General features: G+C 42.4%; 1 long non-coding RNA gene across 1 annotated transcript in view; it reads right to left on the minus strand.

The window, feature by feature from the left end:
* Positions 1 to 304: 304 nt before the first annotated feature.
* Positions 305 to 23473, minus strand: part of LOC141165124 (uncharacterized) — a 39420-nt gene continuing 16251 nt past the window's right edge. Inside the window, exons 3-4 of the long non-coding RNA XR_012251062.1 lie at positions 848 to 926; positions 305 to 590 (exon numbers count right to left, since the gene is read on the minus strand). This is a non-coding gene — a long non-coding RNA (uncharacterized lncRNA). The remainder of the gene's footprint in view (positions 591 to 847; positions 927 to 23473) is intronic.

Below are 23473 nucleotides of genomic sequence, written 5' to 3' on the forward strand. Positions count from 1 at the left end.
ATGTTAGGCCAATCCTGATGAGGGCGTGAGATAATGTTAGGCCATACCTAATGAGGGCGCGAGATGATGATATGCCAAACCTGAGATGATAATAGGTCAAACCTGAGGGGGCGCGAGATGATAAGCCAAACCTGCTGAGGGTGTGAAATGATAAGCCAAATCTGATGAGGGTGCGAGATGATGGTAAGCCAAATCTGATGAGAGAGCGAGATGATGATATGCCAATCTTGATGAGAGAGCGAAATGATGGTAGACCAAACCTGATGAGGGCGCGAGATGATGGTAGACCAAACCTGATGAGGGCGCGTGATGATGGTAGTCCAAACCTGATGAGGACGCGAGATGATGGTAGTCCAAACCTGATGATGGCTCCAGATGATGATTGGCCAAACCTGATTTGGGTGCGAGATGATGGTAGACCAAACCTGATGAGGGCGCGTGATGATGGTAGTCCAAACCTGATGAGGGCGCGAGATGATGGTAGTCCAAACCTGATGATGGCTCCAGATGATGATTGGCCAAACCTGATTTGGGTGCGAGATGATGATAGGCCAAACCAGATGAGGGCACGAGATGATGGTAGGCCAATCCTGATGAGGAACAGAAAAAAACATGAGTACAAAATGGTATAAAAAGTTCAAGTTTTATTTAGTCAATCTGTAAATAACTTATATTTATATTATGGATATATTAATGTAATACATGACAAAGTGCAATGTGCTGGAAGAAGAGTCCATATACATAGTGTGGTATCTTTCCAGAGATATACTGGATAGAATAAGGCTGTATATTAGAAGTGGAGCACATAAAAATGTTTAAACCAAACCCAGGTTTACCAGATGCTTACCACAATTGTATATGGTGTCCAGGGGGACGCGGAGGACAGGTGGCAAAGGTGTCTTGACGCATGTTTCGCTTGTAAAAAGCTTCATCAAGAGACAGGTAAATGAAAGAGAATAAACAGGACCTTTATAAATACACCCACAATTGGTCACATGGTGCGTCATGTGATTGAAACACATAGCTCTAAGGATCTTCGACGGAGCGTGCGTGGTAGTTTTAAACCAGTTCCGCCCCATGAATACTGGGCGTCATCATGCAACTCAGGATCAAATGAAGGCCTGAAGTGGCGCATGCGCGGCAGCACCAAACCCGTTCGGCCCCATGGATAATGGCCATCATGCCCCCTGTATGCATCAGTAGCATGTACGGTGACGCATCCGGAGATCACACACAGGGGATAAAGATAGCCAAATTCATGCGCGGAAATGGAGGGGCAGCGGCGCACGTGCACATCGACCCATAATGGCGCATGCAATCACCGAAAATCAAACATATGTCACAAACAAATATTACCTCAACTGGTGTATACAGTAAGTAGTACAGTGCATGAAATACATAAAATTACAAAAAAAGCCATGTAGAAGCATAACATGTAACACACTCGCAAGATAATACATATCTATAAATATTTATATCTAAAGATAATCCAACAGACATGTTTCCAATGCAGTCCGATAAAATTCCAAATGGCATCTCCTAGGAAAAGACGAATGTCTATATTTAATAGGAAAAGCCCAGGAGAACTGCAGAGAATAGAAGATGTGGTGCATCTAAAGGTAATCCTCTTAAATACAAATCATATAAGAGGAAAACAGAATAATTAGAAAAGTAAAAAATTTAAATCCATTAAAAATTCCCACCATCCCAAATAGTCCATAAGGGATAACGGAAAATACGGGAGCATTCAAAGCGGACGCAATTACAAAAATGATGAAAAGACCAGACTCTCATTCAGACCCCGCGTAGCCACGGTATCGAGGGTCACGATCCATCTGGCCTCTTTCTGGGCCAGAATTTGCTACCTCCCCGGAAGCCCAAATGTAGGACATCAATGTCGCGCACTCTCAAGGAGCTAGGAAGTGACGCGACAGTGTCCTCAGCTCCCGAGGGTCAATCACTGTGCTGGTCGCACAAATGTCCCGCACTTGCTCCTGAACCCTCACCTTGAGCTCCCTAGTGGTCAAACCAACATAAATTAGTTGGCAACCACAAGTAACATAATAAATAACTTGAGTAGAACTACATGAAATATATTTCAAGATTTTAAACTCACGGGAGCCATCAGATGAAGAGAAGGAAGCAGAGCGCAGGACATTCACGCAGGTAGAACAGTGACCACATGGAAAGCACCCTACCGTGGGTTCATGGGAGCCAAAAAAATTGGTCAAAGGGGGAATATAGTGACTTGACACCAGCAAATCCCCCAAATTCTTAGCTCGTCAAGCCGTCATGAGGGGATAATCCCCAAGAGAGTCACGCAGGGAGGGCTCCATGCCAAGAATCCCTTAATGTTTTGGAACATTTTTTCGCATCTCACCCCATTGATGATTAAAGGTGGATATATAGCGAACCCTCTCAGGCTCCTCCCTACCTTTTGGGAGAGGTGGAATAGAGAAGACGGTCATTAGGAGTCCTCCTCACTCTCTCATAGCCATGACTGATGGAGCTATTGCTGTAGCCCCGATTCCTAAAGTGTTCAGCCAGATCTGTGGCCTGTCTCTCAAAAGATGACTCTGTAGAGCAGATGCGCCTCATCCTCAGGGATTGGCAGACTGGGACGGTCCGAATCGCGGAAATATTATGCGCAGACTTTGCGTGTAAAAGCACATTAACCGCCGTTGGCTTTCTAAAGACGTCGGTCTGGAGAGACAAAGATGAGTCTACCTCCAACACAACGTCCAGAAACTCAATATGTCTATGATGGTATACATATGACAGTTTAATGTCCCAGGTGTTAGAATTGAGCTGCAGCATAAATTCCTCGAGCTCCCTCACCGTCCCATGCCAAAAAAATAAAATATCATCAATGTACCTGAGCCACGACACAACCCATGCGGCGCCCCGCACCCCCCTATCACCAAACACCTCTCTCTCCCACGCACCCAGGAAGAGGTTGGCGTAGGAGGACGCGCAGGCCGCCCCCATGGCCGTGCCGCGTCTCTGCAGGTACACAACATCCTTAAACAAAAAATAATTATGTGAAAGGGCAAAGTGAAGGAGCTAGAGGATAAACTCACTCGAGGGGCCATCCAGGTCGGACGTCCTGAGGAAGAGGCAGAGACTGCAGACAGGCCCAAATCATGGCTGATACATGTATATAGGCTCTCAATATCAGCCGTGACCATGAAATTATCATTATCCACAAGGACGTCTTTAACCTGTGTAGGGTCCGTCGGGTCTTTAATATAGTATGGTAGTGTGGCCACTAGAGGTCTAAGGTGACTGTCAATGTATTGGCAGATTGGTCCACATAAACTACCCAAACCGGGCACGATCGGACGCCCCGGTGGGTTGAGGGCATCCTTGTGGAGCATAGGTAGCAAATAAAAGGTGGCCGTCTTTGAAAACCGAACTGTCAAGGCATCTGCCGTTTTTTTATTTATGATTCCTTGTTCACATGCTCGTGCCAGGATACCCTGTAATGCGGCAAAGAAGGAGGCTGACGGGTTGTAATCCAATTTAGAGTAAGTATCACGATTCCTCAACTGACGCAAGGCCTCCCTCTCGTAGATTACACGGCCACAACACAATATTCCTCCCCCTTGTCCGCTTGCTTAATCACAATATCCTTAAGGGATTTTAGCTGTTGTATTGCCATCCGCTGAGCCATGGAGAGATTGTCCCCTCTTCTCCGTGTGGAGAGTTTTTTCAAGTCTTCAGTAACAAGGCGGACAAAAATCTCCACTGATGGGCTTAGTGACAAGGGGGGGAATCTAGTGTATTTGGGCACCCACGATGTTAAGGACCCAACTGAGGGAGCCAGAAATTGCTCCATGAGGAGATCTTCTAAGTTCTGTAGAGCCTCCCTCTCTGCCGCTATCAAAGGGGCATCCTCACCGTGTGGTCTAAAATGAAGTTTTTTTAAAATTAATTTCCAAGCAAACAGGTGGAGGTCCTTGAGGGCAGTAAAAAAAAGTCAAACCCATTAGAGAGAGCAAAAGATAAAACAAATCCCAGGACCTCCACCTGTCTCTCGGTCAGCATATGATTCGAGAGGTTGATGACACGGAGCCCCCCTTGGGCAGCATTAACCTGAGGCGGATTGTGATTCCTGCTGCGTGTATTGGCTTTTGATTAAAATCTAGGTGCAGATTGACTATGCATCCCTACTCCAGAACTCCGATTTTCAGATGTAGTATCATCATTAGAGATGTTAGAAGTGATGGAAGTAGATCTTGACCGAGATGCCAAAGTATGGCATGATCTTGATCTTGTAGGTGGAAGCCTTCATCTATATACAGCATTCGTTTGTCTGTCATGAATATCACGCTGAAATTTCTTAATTTTATTCGATTGACTATCCTTAACCAGCTTCTGGGACTCAAGATCCACCTCCTCATTGAGTTTACTCAGATCATCATTATTTAGATCGTTTTTAAGTTGGGTCTGGAGCGTCTCAATTTCTACTTCCATCTCCTTCAGGGATGTCGCATTGAATTACCTCAGGAGTTTCAGGAACCCCAATGAGCAGGTATCTGCCAATGTTTCCCACTTTGCTTTAAAGTCATTATCCTCAATATTAAAAGACAGAAAAATTTGAATCCTCACAGCACGGGGAATGAGGGCCTGGTCAATATATTTAATAAGAAAAGCGTGGTTCCACCACGTCCGTGTTCTGCGTCTAAGAAAGGTTTTAAACTTCGCAATGCTGTCCCTTAAATCCGGATCCCTTCCCAGTCCATTAGCACCATTGTCACCAGAAATATCGTTCAATTGAGCCAGCCAGGAATTATCCCGGGTACGGAAGTCCATTGTCGGCCATAAAGTTACTGTGAAAACACAGGCACAAGTCAATGTACAAACAACGACCAACATATCTTAAAGAAACAATGGCTGAAAACCCGGTAAATCCAAAGTCAGCCAGAATAGCCTACTCATATAGCATTTAGAACAGAAAAAAACATAGGTACAAAATGGTATAAAAAGTTAAAGTTTTATTTAGTCAATCTGTAAATAACTTACATTAATATATCCATAATATAAATATAATACATGACAAGAAAGTGCAATGTGCTGGAAGAAGAGTCCATATACATAGTGTGGTATCTTTCCAGAGATATACTGGATAGAATAAGGCTATATATTCCAAGTGGAGCACATAAAAATGTTTAAACCAAACCCAAGTTCACCAGATGCTTACCACAATTGTATATGGTGTCCATGGGGACGCGGAGGACAGGTGGCAAAAGGTGTCTCGACACACGTTTCGCTTGCAAAAAAGCTTTATCAAGAAACAGGTAAGTGAAAGAGAATGAACAGGACCTTTATAAATACACCCACAATTGGTCAAATGGTGCGTCATGTGATTGAAACACATAGCTCAAGATAAATAAGGATCTTAGACGGAGCGTGCGTGGTAGTTTTAAACCCACTCTGTCCCATGAATACTGAGCATCATCATGCAACTCAGGATCAAATGAAGGCCTGAAGCGGCGCATGCGCGGCAGTACCAAACCTGTTCGGCCCCATGGATAATGGCCGTCACGCCCCCTGTATGCATCTCCAGCACGTAATAGAACAATACAAGAAAAACCAAAAAGAAATATAAATCCGGCGGTAATAAGTAAAATATATTATGCCTAGAGTGTATAAAGTTAAAAACCAGCCGAAATAGGAGGACCAGTATAGGCGAAAGGGGACAATCGGAAAAATCAATGGATGAAAAAAGAGAAAAAGAGAACCGACCATAGAGTCCCAGATGTCAAATATGGTGAATAATAGTAGATTTATTGATAACAGGTGACAACAACGAATGACAGATTACCTACATCAATTAAAATAACTTAAAAACATCTAAAAACAGGGGCGCGTATCCGGATGGTGTACAATTCATGTGAGAAATGGATGTAAGAAAAAAACGAATAATGAATAATATACTAGTGTATATAAATATAGTATATGAAAATAAGTAAAAAATATAATGAAATATTAATAGCCAACTATAAAGAAGATGCACAAAAATTGTAAATAATCAATATGCAGACATAAAATTGAAAACATAAGTAAAAGTGCCAGTGCATTTAAATATTATCAATCCTAACCCCAAAATTGTATAAAGTATAATATGAGGACACATGCTAAATCCAGATATCTGTATATAAATATAATATGTGCCTACCAATGTTTACAGGGGGAAAAAAAGGGGCAATAAGATCAATTCATAGTCAATTGTAAAGAAGGGTCATAAGAATCGTGTTCGTTTCATCACGACATTCAGTGCACATGCTGATACCATGAGACAATGCTTGGACCGATCATGGCCTATTCTCTTGGCAGATCCTACACTGTCCAAGTACCTCTCGAGTAAACCTCAAATTACTTTTCGGAGATCTAAAAATTTACATGATTGTTTAGTTTCTAGCCATTACCAACCTGTGCCTCCGAAGACATTTTTGGACAATTTCCCCATGATGGTGGGTTGTTCGCCTTGTGGACAATGTGTGGCATGTCCTAACATTGAACGATCTGATACTTTTTTTGATTCAAAGGGACTTAAATCATATAAAATTAATAAAAAAATCTCTTGTACCACTAGGGCCGTAATATACTACGCTACATGTCCCTGCCCTAAGATATATGTCGGAATGACATCTCGACAATTGAAAGTACGTGTACGTGAACACATTTTGGGGATTATAGCTGGCAAAGATGAGAAGGATGTATCAACTTTAAAAACGATTCCAAGACACTTCAAGATCCACCATAACTGTGACAGTACTAAATTCTTGGTTCGTGGCATTGATTCCATTTCCCCGACTATTCGAGGTGGTAATACCCGTCGCAATTTGGCTCAGCGGGAATCGAAATGGATTTGGACCTTAAATACGGTCCATCCTTTTGGCCTTAACGAATATAATAGTTTCGTCCCATTTCTCTGACTACTTACTTGATATCAGGCTTGTTTGTATATATAATTTTTTAGATTCGTTTTTTTATGTCTATTTTAATATCTTCTCTGTTTTATATACAGCCAATGATATATGGCGTGAGGTTTTAATTGTGCCTTTATGCCATCTGGGGTCGTGGTGTAAATCCATAGTTCTATATTATTTTCTTGGACTATAGCTAATGATTATATATTTATCCTTTTTTTAGTTCCTGTTTTTTTGCGATTTGATTCGCCTGGGGGACATCTTTGCTGGGTGTGTCAACACTTCCTATGTTCGGAGGACATCTTGATGCACCGTGATGAATCACTATACGATATCCCTGGACTTTTATATACCACTTTGGTCACTTAGTATCCAATGGATGTGGTGGACATGATCATGTATATCGTGCTTCTATATTGTATATGGATGGGAGATGTATTTATATGATGGATTTATGTGTTGGTACATGTGTATTTATGACCTTGTGAATTATTATTTTCATGTAGTGGCTGTGTAATTTTATTTCTAATTTGATGTCTATACCCTATTTTTATTATGTTCACTTGCACATGTCACTTTTACTTATTTCTTGCACTTTTATTCACATTTATTCATACACATTCACACACACTTATTCTCACATTTTCACACACTTTCTTATCACTTATTCACTTACACTTTTATTACCATTCCTCACATTTTATATTATCATTTTTTGTTTATACACAATTTTTCATTTTTAATTTGATGTCCATATTTTATTTTTCTTTTGTTCACTTGCACACGTCACTTTTACTTATTTCTTGCACTTTCATCTACTTCTCACATACACATTATTACATACACATTTATATACACATTCTCACAATAATTAATAATATATATATATATATATTTTTTTTTTTCACACACTTTCTTATTACTCATTCACTCGCACATTTTTTACTACCATTCTTCACATCATTATATTATCATTTTTTGTCTTTGTTTGCACACTTTGTTATTCACTCTTCCTCACATATCATATTCCTCTACACACTATATTTATTATCACCATTGTTTATTCACTTATTCTCTGTATACATCTATACACTCTTGTTATATTCATCTAATTATTTTTATTCTTATTTATTTTTTTCTGTTTACATTGTATTTTTATATGTGCATGTGTTTATATCAGTTTGTATATTCATTTTATATTATATTTTCATATACATATATGCACATATTCACTTTGTAGTTTTGACTGATAGAATGAATTTAGTGAATAAGTTATTTCTCCTCTCATGTACACTTCGGTATTATCTATATATATATCTCTTTATACTTGTCACTTTACATAGTTGGCATATATCTTCCGTTCCTTTTATCACGTAATCTCCCCCTTACATGGGAGGTGAACGCATTGTTGCCATGTTGCCTTGGATACCCGCAGCCGCCGCGTCCACATGTGTTATCTATACATTTGCTGATCTCGTGACGCGGCGGTCGTGTCTGCCCACAGTTGCCATGGCATCACATGCGTGATTCCACGCCTCCCTTCATCACCTTGGAGTTGGCGGCACCCCACCTTGGAGTTGGCGGCACGCGGGCGTGCCTCTGTGTCTTGGACGGTCTCCACGCTGACCGCGTTCCTAGATGCCCTGCGGTTCTGGGTCATGGTTCCCACGTGGTCCCGTGACCACGGGTCACATGACGCGGTTGCCGTGGAGATGTGCGGACGCTGTGGCTTGCATCGCGTCATACCACGCCCACTCCTTGTTGATTGGTTCATTACCACACGCCCCCGATATGATTGGTATTCTCTCATTGGCTTTCTGTTTCTTCTTATACTTCCTTTTTGCCTGTTATCTCCACCCCCTGACGAAGGCGCTTGCCGAAACGCGCGTCGGGGTGGACGCGGTCCGGCTTGTGGTATTATTCTATCGCTACTTGTAAGTTACTTTCATTCATGTGATATATGCCAACTATGATATGATATACATACACTCTAGATGTACATTGGATCAGCTCTGATGACCCTTCTTTACAATTGACTATGAATTGATCTTATTGCCCCTTTTTTTTCCCCCTGTAAACATTGGAAGGCACATATTATTATATTTATATACAGATATCTGGATTTAGCATGTGTCCTCATATTATACTTTATACAATTTTGGGGTTAGGATTGATAATATTTAAATGCACTGGCACTTTTACTTATGTTTTCAATTTTATGTCTGCATATTGATTATTTACAATTATTGTCCACTTTGTCCATCTTCTTTATAGTTGGCTATTAATCTATTCATTATATTTTTACTTATTTTCATATACTATATTTATATACATTTATATTTATATACTATATTTATATACACTAGTATATTATTCATTATTCGTTTTTTTCTTACATCCATTTCTCACATGAATTGTACCCCATCCGGATATGCGCCCCTGTTTTTAGATGTTTTTAAGTTATTTTAATTGATGTAGGTAATCTGTCATTCGTTGTTGTCACCTGTTATCAATAAATCTACTATTATTCACCATATTTGACATCTGGGACTCTATGGTCGGTTCTCTTTTTCTCTCTTTTTTCATCCGTCTCCAGCACGTGCGGTCACGGATCCGGAGACCACACACAGGGGATAAAGATAGCCAAATCCATGCGCGGAAATCGGGGGGCAGCGGCGCAGGCGCTTATCGGCCCGTAATGGCACATGCAATCACCAAAAATCAAACATATGTCACCAACAAATATTACCTCAGCTGGTGTATGCAGTATTTGGTGACATATGTTAATATATTAATGTAAATATTTACAGATTGACTAAATAAAACTTTAACTTTTTATGCCATTTTGTACTTATGTTTTTTTCTGTTCTAAATGCTATATGAGGCTATTCTGACTGACTCTGGATTTACCGAGGTTTCAGCCATTGTTTCCTTAAGATATGTTGGTTGTTGTTTGTACAATCCTGACCAGGGCGTGATATGATGGTAGGTCCAATATGATAAGGGCGCGAGATGATGATAGTTCAAACATGATGAAGGCACGAGATGATGGTAGGCCAAACGTGATGAGGGTGTGAAGTCATGACATACCAAACCTGATGAGGGCGAGAGATGATGATAGGCCAAACTTGTTGAGGGTGCGAGATGATGATAGGCCAAATCTGATGAGGGCGTGAGATGATAATAGGCCAAACCTGATGAAAGAGTGAGATGATCATAGGCCAAACCTCGTGAGGGCACGAGATGATAGGCCAATTCTGATGAGGGCGCGAGGTGATGATAGGCCAAACCTGAGATCATGATAGGTTAGCGGGGGAGGTGGGGGGGTCACATGCTGCCTGTGAGCAGCCAGTGATAGATCAGCTCACAGGCAGAAACAGCAGCGGGTGGTAATTAGAAAGAAGCTGCTTTTCATCATAAAAGCAAATAGGGCTATTTTGAATAGTAGTGGATAACTATTTTAAGGCGTTCCAACTTCCCACTACTTTGTGATTGATAGGGAACATGGAAAGCCTGTAAGGTCCCCAGAGTGGCCGTGATCTGTTTCATCAGTTTTCAAGTGAAGTGTCTGCCTCTGTCACTCTCTATGGTTTGGACACTCCATATCTGCAAACCACCTCACTTTTCAATTTTTTTATTTTTCCTTTTGCGTTAATTTTGGTCACTGCCCAAGCTTCAGGCAACCAAGGGAAGAGATCAATGAATACCAGGACGTATTCATAAGTACCCACCTTAAGTAGCTAAGAAGTTCTGGGTGAGCGGCTGCTTATATATTCTTCATGATGTCATAATATCCAGGAGGAGGTGACCATGGTGCTGATCTGATCTAGAAAAAATAATGATGTAGCAAGTTTGCTAGCTCTAGAGACCTGGATGTCGTCATGACAACGTCGGGTCATCATTACAACGATCGGGCCCATGCGATGACGTCGCGGGGCGCCGATCTGAGGGCAGAGGGGGCTTCCTCCTTCTGCCTGTTCTCTAAATGCTGCGATCGATATTGACCGCAGCATTTAGGGGATTAAAGCGCCGGGAGCGGTGCGGGTACCACTCCTGGTGCCGGGTGTCTGCTGTCAGAATCAACTGACATCCGGCGGCGATCACACGCACACAACCTCTGTGCGCGCAAAATCGACTGCACATATACATACGTCCAAGGTTGGTAAGTACCAGGCGAACTGGATGTATGAATACAGTCAAAGTCGTGAAGGGGTTAACTGCACAAACAATTTACTGTACATTTAAATGTATACCTATATATAGGTATGTATCTAGAAAACAAAGGTCTACTGCGTGCATTGCATAATTCTCTCTTATCACACATTACTGTGTAAATATATGCAATTAGAAAAGTTTTTTTAGAAACTGCATTATGCAACAGATTTTTTGTTGCTTCAATCCATCTAAAATAAAATGAAAATTAGAGAAAGTTTGCAGCCAGTCATCATTGTGGCTTCAATTTCTACAGAAACCTACAGTATGAGTTTTTCTGCATGCAAACTTTACATCATCAAGCACAAGGACAAAATGGGTTACTGCCTCTGTGACAAACATATCTGAGCGAGCTACAATTAATTTACCTTCTGGGTGACCCCCTGAATAAATTACAAGGAAATGTTCCAATATTTTCTGCAGGGAATAACTGGTCAATTGATAATTTGTAGGTATGAAAAATCTTCACCTACCAACGTTTAGGAGCTTGGAAACAATCTCGTCAAATACTCCTCTGTCATTCTCTTCATATATTCTCTTAGCAATCTTCTGAACAAGAACTTCTGCAGTGAGTGGAGTTCCATCTAATTGGTGAAGCCCATCAGGATCATCTAAAATAATACATTTCTGACCTACTTTCAGCCATCTAATTATGTCATTTCTGGAGAGCTGCACTTAATGTCTCCTTCATTAATGCTGAGTGCTTAAACTTAAACTCAATTAGGCATTCATTTCCATTCATAAAATAGTAACCTAAATAGTAGTGATGAGCGAGCACTAGAATGTTCGGGTACTCATTGCTTGAGTCAAGAAAATCATAATGCTCGTGTGCTCGACCCGAGCAACAAGCCCAATGTAAGTCAATGACAAACTCGAACATTTTTCCCGCGGCCCCCCAGAAAAATTGGCCAAATTGATGGGAAAAGTGCCAAAATGATATAGGAGCAGCATGGGGAAGACCCCTGGAAGCATCTCTGACTCCCAGGTCACTGCTGTGAACATTTTGTCAAAGTATTAAGCCACTTTTACGGACTGACAATATAAAACATACAAAAACTAAGCCAAAATGGAAAAAGTGTTAAGGAACATTCTTTCCAGGGTAATTACTTCTATATAAGGCAAAATAAATAACCAAAACCATAAATGCTCCTCCATACCTTGGGCTATGTTCACATGTAGTGTTTTTGATGCGTTTTTGCACTTTTGCATTGCTTTCAACGGTGAAAAATACATTCACCGGTAAATGTCATTTTAACATTTTACCACCTTATCTGGCCATGTGGTGTGTGAGACATGATCAGACACATCATTTATGAAGGAGGGACTGTGAAAGTTACAAAGCCTATTTTTACAAGGCCATCAGGTGGCCCTTACTATTGTTAGAGGGCCATCAGCCAGCTATGCTTTGTTCCAATTATTAAGGAGTGGGTCTCCGTCTACTGTTATTGCATATGCAGCAAGTACGAGGGCTGCCAAAAATTAGGACGCGCTCCAATACCCCCTTTGAAGAGACGTCAAGGAGGTCCTCATTAAAAAAATTGTTACCATTGTTAAGGAGTGGGCCTCCAAACTGGTAATGCCCATGCACTAAGTTCATGGGCTGAAAAACATACATGAACATACTATATAACATACAGAATGTTAGAGGTAGACTTCTAAAAAAATTTCCTACGGGCATCATAAACACCCTTAAAAAAAATTATGTGGGTGTTGCATCACGGTCACCCTGGTGATATGGTGGTGGAGGATGAGGAGCAGAAGGAGGAGGACAACAGAAAATAGACACCATCTGGAAGGGTATACCCATGTCTGGATTTGAAGAGGTGCATGGGAATAGACCCCCCCCCCCCAAAAAGCCACTGGATTTGAGTTTATATTCTGCTGCTATCATCCGGTGGTGTTGAGAAGTCTGGCCCAATCCAGCCCTTGTTCATTTTGATGAGTCAGCCTGTTGGCATTTTCAGTTGATAGGCGGATGCGCCTATCAGTTATAATACCCCCGACGGAACTAAAAACACGCTCTGACAAAACGCTAGCGGCAGGCTGTCCAGGACCTCCAAGGCGTAGAGAGCCAGTTCATGCCACGTGTCCAGCTTGGATACCCAATAGTTATAAGGCACAGAGAAATCACGGAGGACATTGATACAGTCGGCAAGGTACTCCTTCAGCATCTTCCAAAACTTTTCCCTCCTTGTCAGAATACCCTACGCATCAGGGCCTGGGCGCTGGAAGGGTCTGAGGAAACTGTCCCACACCTTTGACAGTGTTCCCCTGCCACTGCTGCATCGTATTTTTGTCTCCCTCGCCTGTACTCCTTGGTTGTCCAAGGAACTGTGACCTCTGTCACCAGCGTTTTCAGATGGGAATTTTTTTAATAATTCCTCAACAAGGGCGTTCTGGTACTGCAACATTTTATTAAACCTCTCCACCACGGGAAGGAGAAATAGAAAGTTCTCCTTGTAGCGTGGGTCTAGAAGTGTGACCAACCAGTAATTACGGTCGGTCAAAATGAGTACAACGCGAGGGTCATGGGAAAGGCAGCGTAACAAACTCAGCCATGTGTGCCAGACTGCCAACAGCCAAGTCATCCCTGTCCTGACCAAGAAGACGACTGTCCATGCTCTCCTCCTCCTCCTCATTCTCCCTCTCCTCAGGCCATCCACTCTGAACAGACGCTATGACTGTTATGTGAATACGACCGTCTGTAGCGCAGGAAAACAGCTCCTATTCCTCCTCGTCTTCCTCCTTCTCATAATCACGCAATCAGAGTTGAGATGAGATGAGGCTGGGCAATGTGGCATCACTCTGTATGGTTCCTTGCTCCATCTCATCGTGCTCTGCCGGCAATGCCTCCTCTTTAATTGTGAGCAGCGAGTGTTTCAGTAGACAGAAAAGCAATATGGTGACACCAATTATGGTGTCATCGCCGCTCACCATCTTCGTGGAGTCCTCAAAGTTTTGGAGGACGGCACAGATGTAAGACATCCATGCCCACTCATCAGCTCTTATATGCGGAGGCTGACCTGAATACCGACGGGCATGTTGAAGCTGGTGCTGTCCTCTGCTGCTCACAAATGCTTCCCAACATATGCATCATTGAGTTCCAATGCGTGGTGACATCACACACCAGTCGGTGAGCTGGAAGCTGCAAACGCTGGTGAAGCACGACGAGAGTGGCGGAAGCTGTAGGAGACTTTCAGAAATGGGCACACACGCAGCGTACTTTCACAAGCAGATCATGCAGATCCGGGTAGGTTTTGAGAAACCACTGAACCACTAGGTTGAGCACATGGACCAGTCATGGTACATGTGCAAGCTTGCCTAGCTTCAGAGCAGCCACCAGGTTCCGGCCATTGTCACACATGACCATGCCTGGCTGTAGGTTCAGTGGTGACAGCCACAGATCTGCCTGCTCTGTTACAGCTGTCAAATCAACAACTCTGCAGCGGTGTGAGGTTTGGCCCCTAAGCACATTAGCTTCAGCACAGCCTGTTGTCACTTTGTCGATGCAGTGCTGCAGTGCTTCCAGCTTCCGACTGATGTGGTTATTTCAGAGGTGGAGGCTGAAGAGGAGGAGGAGCAGGAGCTGTGGAATGTGGGGGCGACCCTGATTGACCCAGGTCCAGCAATCTTCGGCGTTGGGATGACATGTTCCATCCCAGGGTCCGACTGGGTGCCGGCTTCCACTATATTAACCCAGTGTGCTGTCAGCGAGATGTGCCATCCCAGCCCACAAGCACTTGTCCATGTGTCTGTGGTTAGGTAGACCTTCCCAGTAACTGCATTGTTGAGGGCACGGGTAATGTTCTGGGACAGGTGCTTGTGTAAGGCGGGGATGACTAACTAGGAGAAATAGTGGTGTCTGGGGACAAAGTACCAAGCGATGGCCGCTGCCATGAGGTTGCGGAAAGATTCCTTCTCCACGAGCCTAAAAGGCAACATTTCAAGTGCAAGCAGTCTAAAAATATGGTAGTTTAGCTCTGAAAGCAAGCGCAAATACGCAGCCAACGCCCCACAGTTCACAAAGGACAGAGGTAGGGACAACTGAACGTTGCGCTGGGACAAGGACGTGGTTGCTGATGGTGGTGGTTGCGAGTGTGCAACGACAGGTGCAGGGCGGGAGGAATCTTCGCCTGCACCATGGATAGAGGATTGGCGTGCGCGCACAACAGGCAATGGTGTTACCCGAAGACACTAATCCTGGACCCTGGTGTTCGACCCAACTAGTCGGGTGCTTTGCTGTCATGTGCCTGAGCATGCTTGTGGTGGTTAGGCTGGTAGTTTTGCTGTCCCTGCTGATGCTGGCGTGGCAGATGTTGGAAATGTCCTTTTTGGGGTTATCTGAACAGTCTTTAAAAAAGAGCAAGACTCTGGAAGACCTAACAGTTGGACTGGCAACTTCCTTTGTGTTGATGTTCCGGGGAACAGTTGCCCGCCGTGTGTCTGTGGCCACCACACTGCTTGTTCCTGCCTGTTGTGGTGCTATGCCTCCCTCGCCCCCTGTGCTGCTGTCCTCGCTATGCATGTCATCTTGCCAGGTTGGGTCAGTGGCTTCATTGTCCACCACCTCGTCTTCCACGTACGCATCCTGGGCCTCATCCTGACTAGCTGGCAATTGTGTCTCATCATCATCATTCACCTCTTGCAACACTAATTGCACTTTCTCACAGTTGCCCTCGTGTGACTGTGGCTGCTCAAATATTTGGGCATCACTACATGAAGTGGGCGAGGCAAGAGGCCCGAATCTATAAATGGAAAAGTGAACAGCTCTTCAGAGTGTCCAAGTTTGGGCACTCGGCATGCTGGGAGAAAGGAGGAACAGGGTGAGGAATATGTAGTCCAGACTCACAGCTACTGAGACTGGACTGTGTGGAAGACAGGGTGGTGGTGGTGGCAAACTGACTGGAAGCATTATCTGCTATCCAACAAACAACCTTTTCACACTGCTCTGGCTTCAAGAGTGGTGTTCCACGGCCCCCTAGAAATTTGGACCGGAATGTAGTTCGACATGATGTGGGTGTTTGTTGTGCTCCCTCAGCAGGCACAGTTTAATCTTGCCCAAGAGCTCGGCCTCTGCGTGCACCATTAGCATCACATCCACTTCCCCGTCCCTTGCCCATTTTCAATGAAGTGTGATATTTGGCACGCTCCAAAAAAAGTGACGATTATTACGGCAGTAATATCGGATCACGTCAGATGACCACAGTTTTAGGCAGTGGCGATATAGATATAAATAATCAGGATTAAGAGCAAAAGAAATAAAAAATTAGCCCTGATTTCTAGGGCTATGGATATCTGTAACAGCAGAAGACAGAACTTGCTCCTTTTCTGTTGTATACACTGTCCTCAAACTCGGCCTGCCTAACTCCTGCTATCACCAGGAATAATATATGCAGCTGGATTAATCCTTAGAAGGACTCTTAGTTCAGATGTGATAGATTATATATATATATATATATATATTTTTTGCAGTAGATGTGGAATATTTATACCTAACTAATAAACCACCAATTCTCTCCCTAACTAAGCAGAACCTCTCCCTACTCTGCCTGTCTGAAGGGTAGATTGTGACGTGCATAGGGTCACCGCGTCTAATATAGACCCGATAACGCTATGCAGCCAGCCAATCACTGTAATGCCACAACCAACATGGCTGCGGCATTACAGTGAGTGGCAGGCAATCTCTGCATGTTTATTCACTGTTAAAACAGCGCCAAACATGCGGGGCAGGGACTCAAGCTCCTGGCTGAGCATTTTGGAAGTAGTCACGGAGCGCCGAGCAGTGAGATGCTCGGGCGAGTACAGAGCAGAAGTGAGCACGCTCGCTCATCACTACTAAATTGGAAAAAATCTATGCTATTAAATTGGTTATTAGAGGTAGTTATAAAAAGAAATACATTTACGGTATGCTTTTATTATAAATAAGTCTCATTAGCTTATTCAATCCTTCCATCTAAAATTGTATTTAAAAAGTACATGTCCATGAAACTTTGGTCCCGATTCATCATTTGCTGCTTTTTTTTTATAAAGTCACTTTCCTTTTTTGTTTTGTGTTATTAGTACTTGTTCTTGCTGCTAAATTCTTCAAAATGGTGCAGAGGATTCATGAATTTGGCATTAGTGATGAGCGAGTATGTTCTGTTAACCCTTTCTGCGAGTATGCTCAGGTGAACACCGAGTTTCTTCAGCTTGCTGTTTGACAGCTTTAATACATGTGAGGAATGCCTAAGAAGCAGACATTTCTCACATGTATTAAAGCTGTCAAACAGTCGCAAATCATGCACACAGAGAGACTGAAACATAACCCCCCGAGCTGAAGATACTCGGTGTTCGCCCGAGCATACTCGCAGAAAGGGTTAACAGAACATACTCTATCATCACTATTTGGCATTTGACAAGACAAAAATGATTTTTTTTCAGCCTTGAACTGTTTTTGAGACTTTTTGGTGCCAAAGGTCACACATTCAGCCACATGAAGTAAAAAAATGCACCAAAATACTGGCATCAAAAATACACCAGGGGGGACTGGAGTGGAGTTGTGTTAAATTATGTGACTTTCTAAAAAGTCACTATTGATGAATCAGGCAAAACATCTGTAATTGCTAAACTCTGCCCACAAAGCAGAAAACAAAAGAAAAGCAGATGAGCACATATAAAATAGCCTTAAAATAAGGCAAAAATAGAATAATGAATTGGGTCCAAACAAAAAAAAACGCAAAAACAGACAAAACAAGACAAAAAACAGGAGCAAATGCAATGATGAATCGGGCCTTTGCTTATTCGATAAGCATGGTCATTACATGATGTCATTTAGTAAAATACGTTATGTAATATATGTCAATAATGTAAGTATTTTAGATATTACTTAGCTATTTAGATTTTGTACTATTTGTTACAGCTTACATGCTTAGTTGTATCTTCAAGCATATAATTAGCTGCCCAGTATTTAATTATGCGATTTATGTTAATGGCTTTGTGTAGATTGATGCAGTGTGATTTAATGGTACATTCTACTGATGAAAAAAATACATTTTAAATAAATTGAATACTATTTGGGGGATTTAAACTTCTAGACCGAGTACCTCTGAATTTAGTATTTATAGGTTATAAATAATATGTCATTCACATGAATGAATCCTTAAAGGGAAATCCACCCAAAAGTGATCATCTCTTTTATGTGTACCACTACTGTAGTCTTTGAGTATGTTGGTGACTTTTTTTATTTTTGTTGTTTGATTTGGTAATTTTTATTATTACTAGATAATAACAATATTATTAAAAAAAAGGTTAATCAGTTTCTAATTGTTTAGTGCAATAAACCATTTCAGCACCACTGAGAGATTTCTTTTATCAGTGGAATGCTCTAAACACATTGCAGTTCTAACGAACGATGAGATTTCCAGTAACTGAAATATCAGAGCAGAGGCAAAGAGGATTAATCATTACCTTGAGCCATTTTATTCATATAATCAATACCATTCTGAATCACAGACTGCACTAATGTGGTCATCCCATCTGTGTCCTATGAGATCATTTTTGCTGGCTTTCTCATGTACATGATACCTGCTTCCACTAAGTGGATGGATTCATCATGAACTACAGTGTTGAGCAGGGTTACCATCTTTTAATAAAAAAGGGAAAAGCTATATGTTTGGCCACCCAGTTGTTGGGTTGTGATCTGCAGCAGGTCAAGGGCTCTGCTTTTATGTTGTGATATTTGTTGTTTGAGAAAGTCCTAAACCAAATTCAAAGATACACAGCAATATATAACGTTTGGAAGAGCATTTTATCACTGGTAATAATATGAGATGGCTATGATGATTATCAAATACCTTCATATTTATCATCCAATCCACTTTTAGTGGAATCAAAATACTCTACTGGCTTTAAGCTTTTTGTTGAGTCTGCCTCACCCGTGGAGGTCTTGTGGTAACTGCCTGTGGTCTTTGTCCACCACTTCTTTTGACATTTTTTTTTCTCCTTCTCCGCTACTGACATCTAGAAGCTAAAATGTCATCCACAAGGGAATCATTTTTTACTTTATCTACAGGATGGAAAAACAGGAAAAACTGTAGCTTTTACTGTTGCTTCTCACTGTTAGTAGCAATGAATGCCTGAGGATAATACATTTTACCTTTACTTGTTCCTCTGTTTACTGTATCTGCTTCGGCAAGCTAATAGATCCCACTACCCACAGTATCTATGCTCCTAAATACAAGTGTTTGTTTGCAAGAATATTGCTGTGTCCGATAGTAGTCTAGTCTGTGCATCTGTTGCATGACATTAGTCCATCTGTTTTAGAATCGATCAAGGTTGTACAATAATTATGGTAATTTATTAACAGTTAGGCTGAGTTCACACGATGCATTTTTCATGCGTTTCCGCGGCGTTTTTGCAGTTGCGTAAACGCCGCGGAAACGCATGAAAAACGCATGGTAGAAGGGCAGCAATGTTCCCCAATGGAAATCCGCATGTGCTGTGCCCATGATGCGGATTTTTCCGCAGCGTAAACGCTGCAGTCAAAAATCCGCAGCATGTCAATTAATTTTGCGGAAACGCTGCTCTTTTGCCGCCATTGACTTGCATTAGACCGCATGGAATCCGCATCACTGTATATGTTGATGCGCTTTTCATGCGGTCTAATGTGCGGATGGTACCCGGGTGTGGATGAGAGGACTCTCATCCAGACCCAGGTACCATTAAAAAAAAAAGAATAAAATAAAAAAAATATATATTCTCACCTTCTGACGGCCCGCGCTGCGTCCTGCCGGCTTCCCGGGCACTTCGCGGTTGAATGAAGAAGGACCTTCGCTGACGTCAGAGTCATGTGACGGGTCACGTGACGCTGACGTCGGAAGGTCCTAAAGTCTTCACTGCCGGCAGCCGGGACCGATGAAGCAGGACACCGGGGGCCATCAGAGGGTAAAGTATAGATTTATTTTTTATTTTTTGACATTCACACACTATATAAATACCATGCCGGTTGCATGGATTTATATAGTGTGAAGTTGACAAGCACTTTCCAAGTGATGCTAAAATCGCTTGGGAAGCGCTTGTCAACCCGCATGCGGAAATGAAAGTGAAGACCGCTTCATTTCCGCATGTCCCTGGCAGGAAACCGCATGTACAATCCGCATGCGTTTTTTCCTGCCAGAGAGATGCAGAAACGCTCAGGAAAAAATCCTGAGCATTTCTGCATCGTGTGCACATACCCTTACAGTACACATTATATGATATTATTAAATAATTATCGGCAGCCCACTAAACACAACACATCTGTTTGGAAATGTTTTGTATAAATTCTCTGCACAAAATGCTGTAAACCATGTAAAAGTCTGGAAACTTGCCTGTTCTTCCAGTGGTCTCTCTACACTTAATGCTCTATTATATAAACTATTGAACCGAACTGGCCGCGTTGTACAATCTATCTACAAAATAGTGTACTGGGAACTCCAAATGGAATCAATTAACCTACAGAGAGCACGGAGTACATTCCCACTCAAACAACAAAAAAATGTTGGTAATTAAAAACACATGTTTATTCAATCATTTAAAATATACATGCAAAAGGGACAAAAATACATATATAAAAATAGTAAGTCATTCGGGGTGAAAATCACAACACAGAGCCGCAAAAGTACTCAATCCTTGTTCCCACAGTATAATGGTATATATTAAATAGATAAAGTAGTATCCAACAAATAACTAGAGAATAATAAAGTGTACAGAATTTGACAATAAATGTCACACAATCACCCATAGAGAAATAATTATAGGTATTAAGTTACCTGGTAAAACCCCCCTCCTCCATCCAGGATCTAAAGTGTTAAAAGTGCAGTCATATTTGGATCAGAGGGGGCTTACCCATATGAGCAACAGGGATTAGTGTGCGACTCTGAAATGCTCTATTATGCAGCTCCTTGTCTAGAAGGGATAAAGAGGCATAAATATTACAATTAACTCATCGCCGAGTTCATATATGTAAATTAAATATGCATCAATTCAGGAATAATTACTAAACATAAACTATAGAAGAATAATCCTAAATACACAACTACACGTTTATAAGACTGCTTTGTACAAAAAAGGTGCTTTAGGGTATGTGCACACGATGCAGAAATGAAGCAGAAAATTTCTGCATCTCCCTGGCAGAAAAAACGCATGCGGATTGTACATGCGTTTTTCCTGCGGAATACATGCGGATTCACATGCGTTTCCGCATGCGGATTGACAAGCGGTTTCCAAGCGATTTTAGCATCACCTGGAAAGTGCTTGACAACTAGGTCACACTATATAAATCCATGAAACCGGCATGGATTTATATAGTGTGACCGTTTAAGAATGTTTAAAAATAAAAAAATAAAGCTATACTTTACCCTCTGATGCCCCGGCTTGTGCTGCCGCGTTCGTTCCTGGCTTGTTCCTGGCTGCCGGGATATCGCGAGACACTGCGCTGAAGGGCCTGCGGTCACATCACTGTGACGTCACCGAAGGTCCTTCAGTCTTGCACGCGAGCAGAGGGAAGGAGACCGGGGGCCGTCAGAAGGTGAATATATCTTTATTTTTTATTTTATTCTTGTTTTTACAGCTTTTTGATGGTAGCTGGGTGTGGAGGAGAGTCTCATCTTCTCCACACTCGAGTACCATCCGCACATTAGAACGTGCCAATAACGCAAGTGCAAATGCAGTCTTGCGGAATTGGCGCGTTCTAATGCAAGTCAATGGCGGTGAAAACACAGCGTTTCCGCAAAATTAATGGACATGCTGCGGATTTTTGAGTTCAGCATAAACGCTGCGGAAAAATCCGCAGCATGGGCACAGCACATGCGGATTATCATTGGGGAACATTGTTGCCCTTCTACCATGCGTTTTTAATGTGTTTCCGCAGCTGCAGAAACACTGCGGAAACGCATAAAAAACGCATCGTGTGCACTCAGCCTTATTCCTTTAAGAGTTGATTTGTGAAGATGGATTTAGTTAAATTACTTTAATCGTTGGATTACAGTGAACATGTCAGCTGCATTCTCCCCATATACATTCTGTCTTCTTTCTAGAGGGCTATACACAATTCTAGCACACAGGATCAGGTTTTAATTGCTATAATAATTGCTTATAATAACTGCTTATAATCTGGCCCATAAACACTATCTAAGCGATGCTAAATTAGAGCATTAATTGCATATTTAAGAGTAAGTTTACCTTGGCTACTTTCTGGTTTAGGAAGTCCATGAACAAAACATATCACTCCAATAAGGGCGCATAAGGAAATGACATGCTTAAGAGCCATTTCACACCAATACAAATAGCCTTGTCCAATCCTGCTATATACTTGGATTCGGTCGCTGACTTATTCTTGTGCCAATAACCAGTGCATTGGTTTATAATTGAGGATATCAGAGAGGGGCAAGAGGAGAAGGACATTTTCTTCAAGGTAGAAGTGAAGCTGGAGCTGTCCTAGGCAGAAGTGCTGAAACTGTTGTAGCCAGAGGCACCAAAGCTGTCCACTAGTGTCATGCTGAATCTGGATGGCACTGCCCTTCGTGGTGTTGCACCAAAATTTGACTATAATGTCCAGCTGACCACTTACGTAGTGGTGAATCTAGACTGTGCTGCCCAGATCAGAGCTGCCCATCGGTGTGGTGCTGAATCCAGGACTGTAATGCCCAGAGGAGAGCTGGCCAACACTATGGTGCTGAATCTAGGACTGTACTGCCCAGAGAAGAGCTGCCCATCGGTGTGGTGCTGAATCTAGGAATGTAGTGCCCAGAAGAGAGCTGCCCACCGGTTTAGTGCTGAATCTAGGACTGTAGTGCCCAGAGGAGAGCTGCCCACCACTGTGGTGCTGAACCAGTACTAAACAAAGGAAAGGACACAGGAGATTGCCCCAAATGCTGAGCAGAGATGCTAGATGTGCTGTAGCTGTCTTCTATTGTGCATCAGTCTATGAATAGGATGTGCTCTGCTATATCCCTGCAGCTTGTAGATCAGGAATCAGAGCTCCAGTGTGCGTCACCTGAATGACAGCAGTCCGGCACCACCAATGCTGCTAGGCGGCACATTGCGCCCTTTACTACTGCTTGCAATGTAAAACCCCTTCTAATTGGAGCGAGAGGATCTGTGATTGCTTATTGAAGACACGCCCTCGTACATGGTGGACTTGTGTGTTCCCTTTAAAAATATGAGTGGTTCTCGCATGTTGTGGCTGATGCCTGATAACATAAGTGCTATCCCCTCATTCTGCATGACTGCAGCTGTCATCTCATGGGTGGCTGATGTATTCCGTCACTATAGAACCCCTGAAGGCAACAATCATCCTATGTGTACAC

Source organism: Phyllobates terribilis, unplaced genomic scaffold (genome assembly GCF_046119375.1).
Source record: "Phyllobates terribilis strain yellow unplaced genomic scaffold, ASM4611937v1 Scaffold_11__3_contigs__length_659146591, whole genome shotgun sequence".
Lineage (NCBI taxonomy): Eukaryota > Metazoa > Chordata > Amphibia > Anura > Dendrobatidae > Phyllobates > Phyllobates terribilis.